General features: G+C 35.6%; 1 pseudogene; it reads right to left on the bottom strand.

Annotated features, from left to right (window-relative positions):
* Positions 1 to 1025: 1025 nt before the first annotated feature.
* LOC133098303 (olfactory receptor 13C7-like) lies at positions 1026 to 1982 on the bottom strand (annotated as a pseudogene).
* Between the last annotated feature and the right edge of the window lie 9402 nt (positions 1983 to 11384).

Below are 11384 nucleotides of genomic sequence, written 5' to 3'. Positions count from 1 at the left end.
ATCCCAAATTCATGTCAGTCTATATTCCACAAGACTGTGTGCCCCTTGGTCATGTTTTTGTTTTTGTTTCCATGTTGTTTAGTTGTTTTGGTATTGCCAATGGGTAGCATAATGCCTGAAACAAAACAGAGATTCAGTAGATACTGGTTGATTGAATAATTGAATTAAGGAAGAGATGACTCAATGAATGAATGGAAAGCTCATATTCTACAGGAAATTCATGTAACTGTAGAAATACCTAATCTGTGACACTCTAAACCCATTATCACAATGTTCTCAGAGAAGTGGACAACCACATTCTCTAGAAACTAAGTAATTTTTATGTCACTTAACAGTAATCATCATTTTCATTCAAAGATGTCACTGCTCATCTGTTGAAACACAAGATAGACCAAATTTCCCCATCAGATGGGGCATCTGCACTAAGCTTCACATTGCCTCAGATACCTCTGCACAGAAGTATGCTTGCCAGATTGCAGCCAAAAGGATATCAGCCCTAGGAAAAATAGCATCATTTTTTTCTACTCTTGCCTATAATGTATACATAGCCAAAAGTGGTCATCCCTCTCTAAGGTCAAACACTACCCTGTTATGAATTATTTAATGTTGAGTTTATATAGCACTCTGACACTTAACAAGGCACTTTCTACTTTACCTTCCTAAGAAAGATATGAGACTAGAAAACTGATGCCAATAGAGAATAAGAAGTTAAACTAGTTACAAGGTACTTCTGTACACATAAGATTACAGAACTCATCATTCCAGAGTTAAACTATAATAAATTCTGTGAAGGTGGGTGGTTTGGATGAGAATCCTTTTACCCATAGATTTCTTTCCCTTTTGTTCTTTAAGCCAGTCATGAAGAATACAGGCCCCAGATTTCTCTCACATTTAGATGCTAGGAACAGAAAAATGAGAATTTCAAGAATTAATGATACTACCAACCCTTACATTTACTTTGGAACTCCAGGTGAGAACTAGTCCTGCATTCATAGTAAATGAATTTTTTTTAAAAACAGCAACATTCACATATCCTCTGAGGAGCATTTCCGACAGAGTATGTTCTTCACAGCTGCCTTCACATCTTTGTTCCTCAAACTATAGATGAGGGGGTTGAGCATAGGAGTCACGACACCATAGAAGAGAGAGATGATTTTGTCTGTGACTTGTACTTTATCTGCACCAGAGAAGTCTTTAGTCTTGAGTTTTGCATACATGAAGAGGATGGTTCCATAGCATATAATCACCACTGTGAGGTGGGCAGAGCAGGTGGAAAAGGCTTTGTGCCTTCCCTCTGCAGAAGGAATCCTCAGGATGGTGGAGAGAATGAAAACATAGGAAACAAAAATGAAAAGTACTGGAACCACAAGAAAAATCATATTAGCAACAACCATGCTAATAACATTTATGGAGATATCAGCACAGGCCAATTAAGACAGCCAAGGTTTCACAAGCAAAATGATTAATGACATTATCCCCACAGAAAGGAAGCCGCATGGCAAGAGACATTTGCAACACAGAATTGACACCACCTGCAATCCAGGACCCAGCAGCCATAGGCACATACGAATTCTTGTTCATAATGACGGGGTATCTCAGAGGGTTACAGATGGCCACATAGCGGTCAAATGCCATCATGCTTAGAAGGACACACTCTGTGGCTCCTATAGCAAAGGAGAGAAACATTTGCACTCCACACCCAGAGAAGGAAATGGTTTTCTTTGAAGCTAAGAACCTGCTGAGAAATAAGGGAATAGAAGAACTGGTGTAGCAAATATCCAAGAATGATAAGTTACTGAGGAAAAAGTACATGGGGGTGTGCAGGTGAGAGTCACAGACACAATGATGATGACTCCATTTCCCAGCAGGATCACCAGGTACATAAATAGCACCAGCAAGAAATAAATGGCCTCAAGCTCTGGGTAGCCAGAAAGCCCCAGTAGGACAAATTCTGTAACAGAAGACTGATTGGTCTTTTCCATGTTAATATTTTCTTTCACCAAAAGGAATTCTGCAGCAGCCAGAATACATGTGCATCTGTTACCGCAGTGTTTGTAAGAGTTGTTTGCACCCTTAAGTGGCTTCCCTTATGGGTAATGTGGACCTATAATTGGATACACAGATAGCATAAGAACATGTTACAATCCTCTAAGCTAAGATCAGTTAGACTTTTAGAACACATGAAGGAGGCTTTAACTCCAAAAAAGTATGCCCTTGTTAGAAAACAGATTCAGAACACATACAACTGGGTTAGAATTGTGTATCTCACTTACATTATGAATTTGAAATTATTGTGAATGCAATGTCACCATAACATTTTGACCAAACAATCCAAAACACAACTAATGTTAGCCTTAGCAAAAATAACTGTTCCGCAGTTACTAAAACATAATGGTTAGATGTAAATCCTGATTCAACAGTAATTTAACCTCAGTGGCAGCATTGTTTTGTGGCTAGAAGAACAAACTGAAAAGACACATTTTTAGAGAAATGATGTTTGGTTATTTCTAATTTGGGGAGAAATATATACCTGCGATATCCTAAGAATATTAATCAAAGGCATTAGTAATGATTATAAAAGAAAATATAGTTAGACAAAATTACTCTTCTTAGTCTTTTTCAGTACAAATTGGGACATGTAGGTAACTCTACTGTCCTGCCTGATAATGAATGACACGTTGATCTCAGAAAACTCTAGTGCACATGTCTCAATCTACAGTCAAAACAAAAATAAATGTATAAACTGAGAAATTTAAGTGACAGGGGATTTACTCTTTTACCTCCAGGTATGAGAAAATACATATTATCTTCTCCCTGCATAGAAATCAGCTGCCTCTGCTCTAACAGCTGCTCTGCTGATCTTCCTCTCACTGCATATTCAGAAAACCCATAATAAAGAGGGGTGAGTCATTCAAAAATATTCTTAAGCATTAGCAATACATTATAATTAGCTGTATCCCCACTTACTGGAATATAGAGTATTTCTATATTAAAGTGCCAGAAACAGAAGTAGCCTTACTTTTTTTTTTTTTTTTAATTTATTTAATTTATTTATTTTTGGCTGTGTTGGGTCTTCGTTTTCTATGCAAGGGCTTCCTCTAGTTGCGGCGAGCGGGGGCCACTCTTCATCGCGGTGCGCGGGCCTCTCACTGTCGCGGCCTCTCTTGTTGCGGAGCACAAGCTCCAGACGCGCAGGCTCAGTAGTTGTGGCTCACGGGCCTAGTTGCTCCGCGGCATGTGGGATCCTCCCAGACCAGGGCTCGAACCCGTGTCCCCTGCCTTGGCAGGCAGACTCTCAACCACTGCGCCACCAAGGGAAGCCCAGCCTTACTTTTTAATGAGATTGCAGGTCTCATAAATTCCATCCCAGTAAATTCAGTAAGATAACTATAAGAAGAACTATCTGCTTCTCACTTTTCATTAATATCAAGTAGCTGCCATTGCTACATTGTAAAAAGAAAAAAAAAAAGCAATTAACCACTAGCAAAATAGAACTGACTTCCAGTAAAATGAAAGTTGGGGCTTTTTACAGTCATTTCACTAATAGAGGATCCCTTAAAGGATTAGCCAGTGCAGCACCAAACAACTTAAAGTCATTGCTGCTTTAAGGATATTTCTAATCCCAAAAGCAATTTAAAGTTCACAATGTAGTTTGGATAGAATTTAGAAAATTTCTAGTACTTTTGGGATGAAGTCCCTTAGAAGTAATTAAAACACAGTTGTTAATACAATTTAATTAAGGTGGAACTCACAAAAAAAATAAATCTTCTGACCTTACACCCTCTGGGAAGACCAAATTTAGAACTGCTCTCCAGGTAAAATGGTCAAGACATAGAAATTAGAATTAACTATATCTGATGGAAAGATGTAGCAGTAATCTGTGACACTTAGGTCAAAATGATACTTGTTCTTAATAAAGTATCTGCTAATAACCTTTATTTTGACCTCTAAATCCTGGAGGCTCAGAACCCATAAGCTTCATTCTGGTCTCACTAGCCTCTCTAAACAGCCAGAATCATGTGCACAGTCATTTTAATTTTGCTCACTCAGGCCCTCTGTTCAAATACGCACACAATACCCCCAAATTTATCCAACCTGTCCTTCAGTCATGCCCACATTGGCATGACACAATACAGAGCAGACCACATCAACAATTTCCATGATGTGAGCAAACCACACTTTACTTATGAACAGGAAAAGATGTTCCGACTTGAAGTGGATAATTATTATGACACTTGCCATGACTATCTTTTGAAATCAATATCAACCCTTGAAGATTTCAATCATTTTACTCAGATGTTGTAAAATACTCTTCCAGCATGGAAACAAGTGAAAATATCATGTGTAATTTTTAAAAGAAGGGAATAAAATTTGACAACAATGCTTTTTTGTCAGTGGACAATAGTTTTAAAAAGTCGTTGAGCAACATAATCCTAAACAATGGGAAAGCAACTTATGTCATGAAAGATGGTATTATATGCTTCAAAAAATCAAATTTGAAGAGCAGTTCTCGGAGTTGTGAACTTTATGTGACTACTTTTTCAGTATACTGGCTCATAATGCAAATGTTGGACATGTTTTCTCATTAATGAATGTTGAGTAGACAAAGGAATTAAATAGTTTTGATGTGACCACAGTAAAAGCCACATTACAATGCAAATGGAAGATAGTCTGTAACTGCAAGGAGTTTTATAAGCAAATTACGCAAGACAAAGAAATGTTAAGTAGAGCCATATATTTATAGAAATATAATTAAAGAGGTATGTAGTATAGATACTTATAATTCATTCCAGATAAACAAGTAATTTTTAGTACAAATATTTCCTATACAATACTTTTCTTCTTTCCCAGTGTACATATGGGAAGGCAATTAGAAATAATTCAAATTTAACTGGGCACCATCTATTTTTATTTGCTAGCCTAGCAACCCTAACTTCATGTGGCTAGGATTCACATGGAATCCAGTCCCAGCCTGGGTTGTCCCACCCAGCGCCACAGCCAGTTCTGGCCATTCCTAGGCAATGGAGGGAGTCCTGCACTCCCTCCAGGTATCTGAGCAGTACTACTCACAATAATACTGTGAAGCAATATTATTTACAAAACGTTCAAATGAGAAACAGAAAGACAGTATTCAGTGTATTTCCCTGAACCACTCTGATAAATACAGCTTGTATATCTGTTGTCTCAAGTGTACTCAGCCACCACATAAATATCACCTACAGCTATGATACATATATATATATATATATGGCTGTCCCTTCCAGGACACATATTGTAAGAAGAAACATTTAAGATGTACTAATACGAAACTCATGATCAAGTACCGCTCTTCAACATTTCTAAGTCCTAGACTATCATCTTGTCATCTCCCTTCCTGGTTTCATTCAATTCAGTGTGTACTAATTGAGGCCTCCTTGTTCTAGGAACCAGGTCTGCTTCTTCCCTAGATCCCATGAAATTACTTTAGTCCTCTGCTAAGTACTATAGCCCATTACAAAAATGGCAAGCTGATGCCTAGGGTTTTAATATCTGGGGTCGAATCCCCTAATGTCAACTGCTCATCTATCCTCCAGAGATTGCCCTGGATTCTCCATTCACGCTGCTCTCCCTCAGGCTAGGCCACACATCATTCCATGCTTCTCCCTGGAGGGGCTGGCATATACTGCTCTAGTTCCCTAACTCCCAGGTCCCTCTGTATCTCTTAGTTATTGATGGCATTCAAATACCATCCTCTTGTCCCTTTACCAGGAAGCTGGTACACCTGTCCATTTCAATCCATCTAAAGACAAACTAACCATGTAATTAGGTATCAGTCACTTAATCTGGCTCACGCCTCTTCTGTTCCCTAAAATAATGTACTCTATTTAAATACAGCTATATTTTATATGAATTGTGAACAAAATTTTGATTTCATGATAGGCCTTCATCACCTTAAAGTTAGATAAAGGCAATGTTTTCATACATTTTTGTTGAATGGGCACAGAACCTCATCTAGATCCGCAGGCTAAAATTTATCTAAATTGTTAATATTAGCCATAATACAGCTACACTGGGATCAGTATGTTAACTTATTTAATCATGAGAATCTCTCACAGCCTCCTTATCATTTTCTCTCTTGCCTGTTTCTCTAACAGGTGGGTTTTGTACATGGCAGAAAAGAATCTATCAAGACAGAAGAGTGACAGATTGATGGAATAGTAGAAGGCAACAAGTAAATACCAATTAGCCCATTATATAAGAAACAGAACAGGGACATCATATGGGGTCAGTTACCTAGAATTTGAATGGAATATCTCCAACACTAAGCAGTGGAAGGATCCAAGTTGTGGTTAAAACAAAACAAAACAAAAACACACTACCAATCAATAAATCTGGTTGAGATAGCAAGAGATGGAGGCAAGGGAAAAATAAATATAGCACAGATCAATCTAACTTAACTCAGTTCCAATACAGGTCTCTGTATGAGGACTGTTTCTTAATAAATTTTTAATCTAATTAATCATCAATAAACAACTTATTATGAAAGTACTATATTTCCAGTTTTTGCAGAGAGCAAACTAGCATAATCTTTTGACTTCTTCCCCACTCAAACATGGAAATGACATAGAAATAAGATTAAAAATATATCAACCTGAAGAATAGAATGAAACTGGAAGAAACCCAAGGAAACAGAACGTAGCCACTGACAAGAAATAGATTGTGGGAGTAGTTTTGAGTAGAGTTCCTCCTTCTCTGTTGCATTGCCATAAGGAAATTATGCTTGACCCTTCTATAATCCTTACAAGCAAAGGTACGTAAGGCAACATGAGAGTGGTCCAGAGCTAAGAAGAGTTGAAGAGTGAATAACTCACTACAAGTGCACACAAAGCAGCCTACCTACCTAGGGAGTTCCCTCTTTCTGTCTCTTCTCACTACACAAGATGAAATATGTTTACCAATGAAGAAAAGGACTTAGAAGAACAGCATCCAGGAAGAGGTGAAGGATAAGTACCCTAAGAGTTAGGGTTTCCAGATGAGCAACCATATTTGCACATACCCCAAGTGTAGTACAATGGGCTCTCTACTTTTGTACTCACCTGAAGTAGCACAAGTTAGGGCCTGGACTTTTGCCTTTTCCGTATAAGGTACACATTACTGACCAAGGTACCTCAGAGGAAAACAAATTCTATAGAGAAGAATAATGTGATAAATGGTGAACACAACTTTTATAAAAGAAAGATAATAAAATGTGCAACCCAAGATCACATGAGGCAGAATTCATTGAACAAGAGAGGGCAAAAATTTTGATAGAGCAAAATAAATATCCTTGATGAGATAAGGAAGCATATTCATGGCATAAAGCAGAAATAAGCAGTTAACAAAAAAAGAATCATACGGTAATACTGGGTATTAAACATTTAACAGTTGAAATAAGAAACTCAATAAATGGGATATATAGCAGAATGAAAACTATAACTATATGAGGCATTAAAATAAGCTTCAAATACTTTCAAGTAATTTAAGTCATTCATAGAATGTTCTTTGACCATATAGATTTAAGCTAGAAAAATTTTTAAAAAGAAAATATAACTAAAAATATCCCAAATGTTAGGAACTTACATATGGACTCCTAATAACGTATAGTATGAGGAAGAAATCACAACAAAAAATAAAGCTGTTTTGAATCAAATGGTAATGAAGATACTACTAAAAACTTATGGAATCCAGCTAAAGCCAGGGATCAGAAGAAAATTTATAGCCCCAAATATATTTATTAGAAAATAATCTTAGATTCTATTTCCAAGTTTAAAAAAAGAACAGAAAATCATACCAACATGTTCCATACTACCCCATCTATTCTGTTATTGAGGTTACCAATGGAATTTTTTATTTACATTACTGTATTTTTCAGTTCCAAAATCTCCTTTTGGTTCTTATTTATATTTCCCATCTCTTTTCCAAGACTTTCGATTTCTCTGCTTAGGCTTTCTATTTTTTTCATTTGTTTCAAATGTATGCATAATTGCTCACTGAAGTATTTTATAATGCTGCTTTAAATTGCTTGTCAAATAATTCCAACAGATGTTCATCTTGTCATTGCATCTGGAGATTGTCTTTTATCATTTACATTGAGATACCTGATTCTTTGTTTGAAGAGTGATATTCATTTTTATCCTGGATATTTTATGTACTATGAGAATCTGGATCTTACTCAAATCTTCTGTTTTAGCAGCCCTCTTCTAAAACCATGCCCTTTAGGGAAGGGAGTCACTACCTCATTCATACTAGATGGGGTGGAAGTATAGGTTCACCGCATGGCCTTCATGACACAATGGGGATAGGAAAATCCATTGCCAATGGGATGTAGGGAAAGCCCTGACTTGCCACTAGTACTCTTCTGAAATCCTGTCTGGAGGGGAAGGGCACCTGCTACAGCTGGAGGAGGGTGGAAGTCTAGGCTTCCTACTTGATATTAGCTGAAGAAGAGGGGGAAGGGCTGCAGTATTTTTCTCTGGTGTTCGCCTGCAATATGGCAAGTATTGCCAAAATGTTTTCTATCCTGCTAAGCTACTCTCCTCTCGGTCCTTTGGCTACAGAGAGTAAGATTTCCTTGGTGCTTTTTTGTTTATTCCCACTGGTGTTTCCAAGTCGTAGGCTTATCTAGAATTCAGTCTGAGATATATAGAAGGCAAAAAGGAAATCCAGGAAACCCACTCCCTTTTGGTTGCTTGGGTCCCAACGGCACTAGCTGGTCTTTTTTCTCTCTACCTTTCCCAGTCGTCTTAGGCTTTTTTATATATAATATCCAGAGTTTTAGCTGTATTTAACAGAATAGGGAGAAGCGTCTGTTCCAACTTGTTTGGAACCAGAAGTCCTATATCTATTTAAAAAGTGAATTCATTATTATCATCTTCCCTAAAAAATATTTAGCTCAAATAACTCCACCATGAATTATTTCAATCTTTTAAGAAAGATTGAAATTGAAATTTCTTTCTTTTAAGAAAGAAATAAATTCAGTTTTACACAATCTATTCACAGATAGAAAATGCAGGAAAGTTTCCCAATTCATTTTATGAGGCTAGCATAAACTTCATACCAAAATCTAACAGGATTATGTTTAAAAGGAAAATTAAGAGCCTAGCTCTCATGAACACAGTTGGAAAAAATCCTCAAAAAACAATTAGTACATTGAATGAAGTGTTATATAAAAGGAACAATAGCTTACAATTAAGTGGAGTTAATTCTAGAAATATGAGTGGTTTAACATTCAAAAATCAAACAGTAAAATTATAGTAATATTATTAAAAAGAAATATCACGTAATAACATTCATGGAGGCAGAAAACTATTGTAAAATTATTGTTCTTTGTTTTTAACCTTATGGAACAAGTTTCACTTTGCCTTGTCTTATGTTTATGTAATTAGCTATCTGAAAGCAAGAACCTTGCTTTTTCATCTCTGTACATCCTCACAATTTTGACATCAAAATTTAGTGAAAGATCTTTCACATAATCAGATCTCAAATAGGAATAAAAGAAATACAACAAATGTTTATAATGTTATTAAAGTACTGTTGCCCATTACTTTTTCCAAATTATTCATACTAACTTCTTGCCTCATGGTTTATCTTTTTTGTTGTTGTTGTTGTGGTTTTTTGGTTTGTTTGTTTCTGTTTCTTTCATGGTTTATCTTTTACAAATGATCTTGGGTCTCCATGTTAAAGTCACATCCCTCTTACTAATATATATACTCTAGAGGTGCTGGTATGATATAAATGTGAATGGAATTAAAATAAGATTTGGAGCTATCACAACACGGTCAGAGAGCCAACCAACAGGATAAGTGGAGTTAGAGGAAGCAGTTGGGAAGCAATGGCAGGAATGTGTTGCCCATTCTCTTGAGGCTGGGCATCTACACCTTCAGCTATTACAGCCTTACGTCTCCCTACTCCACCAAGGAAAAATGAACCATATTGCACTGGATTTTCCATTCTACAAAAATCATAAGATTTAATGTTGGGAATGGGCTTTTACTCATTAGGAATAGGGAATAAAGAGAATCACTGATTCTAGTCTTTCACCATTGTCATTATTGTCAAAAGTGGAAAATTACTGTTTCACTCTCCATTTATTTTTTTGTTCCCTATTTTCCATTTACAGATATTTTGAAATCAGTTAAAATTGCCTGAAAAAATAACAGAGGACAATTCAAAATATACAATTATTTTTTAAAGTAGGTTAGAAAGTTAGAAATGCACTATGCTCTTGAGTTTATTATATATAGTATATGCATATGACTATATTAAAATATTAATAGTTACTATAATTGAAATGGTGGATGAATTTAATTTCTTCATTTGAATTTTTCCAAATTTCCCAGATCTTTTCCAATAAGTATGTATTATTTATTTAATCAGGAAATTTTTATTTTTATCTTTTTTTTATATTGGAGTATATATGATTTATAATGTTGTGTTAGTTTCAGGTGTACAGTAAAGTGATTTAGTTATACATATACATATATCTAATCTTTTCCAGATTCTTTTCCCATATAGGTTATTACAGGGTATTCAGTAGAGTCCCCTGTGCTATACAGTAGGTCCTTGTTGATTATCTATTTTATATATAGTAGTGTGTATATATGTTAATTTAATACATTTTTAATTTATTAAAAAATAAATTATCATTTAATAAGTTAGATTTAATTAGATCTTTGAGGCAATATCCCTAAAGCTTTAAAAACTACTACTACTCTCCACATAATAGTTTAGAGATACTATTTAAATCCCTTCTGAGATTATAGAGTCTCTTAGAAGAAAACAAAGAAGGATTTAAATTGCTATCAGAGCCACTGATGGGTCCTAAGGAAATTTTTAAGGCTCAGAGATTGGGGAATATTTGTAAGATTTACTATTAATACGAACTCAAGACAGAACATTCAGGTAAGAATGACAGCCTTACCAAACAGCTCAAAAAAAGAAGAAAGCTAAGATGTCAACTAGCTTGAGGAAGTGCAACCACAATGAATTTATTACGAATTTATTACCAAGAAGTTGGTAAAATACTGGAATAGAATAAAGAATGATATATAGTGATGAGTGTGCTTGTGTCTAACACTACATCCTTTTTTAGAAACTGAAGTCCCAACAGGACATGCTACCTATTGGGTGTGGAGAAGGTAAGAATCCTACACAAAAAATTAAATAGGAAGTACTGGGGCAGAGTTGTAAAGATTTGTTTCAGAAAAAGAAAGAGAAATGGAAATAATAAGTTCTCAATAATTTACTTTTTATATATTTTTAAACTTTTCACTTTGAACTGATTTTAAACTTTCAGAAAATTTACCAAATTAGTTCAAAGAGTTCCCTTACATCTCTCAACTAACCTCCAATGTCAATATCTTACA

The sequence above is a fragment of the Eubalaena glacialis genome, chromosome 9 (assembly GCF_028564815.1).
Source record: "Eubalaena glacialis isolate mEubGla1 chromosome 9, mEubGla1.1.hap2.+ XY, whole genome shotgun sequence".
Classification (NCBI taxonomy): domain Eukaryota; kingdom Metazoa; phylum Chordata; class Mammalia; order Artiodactyla; family Balaenidae; genus Eubalaena; species Eubalaena glacialis.
This window is presented reverse-complemented; position numbering and strand designations above follow the sequence as displayed.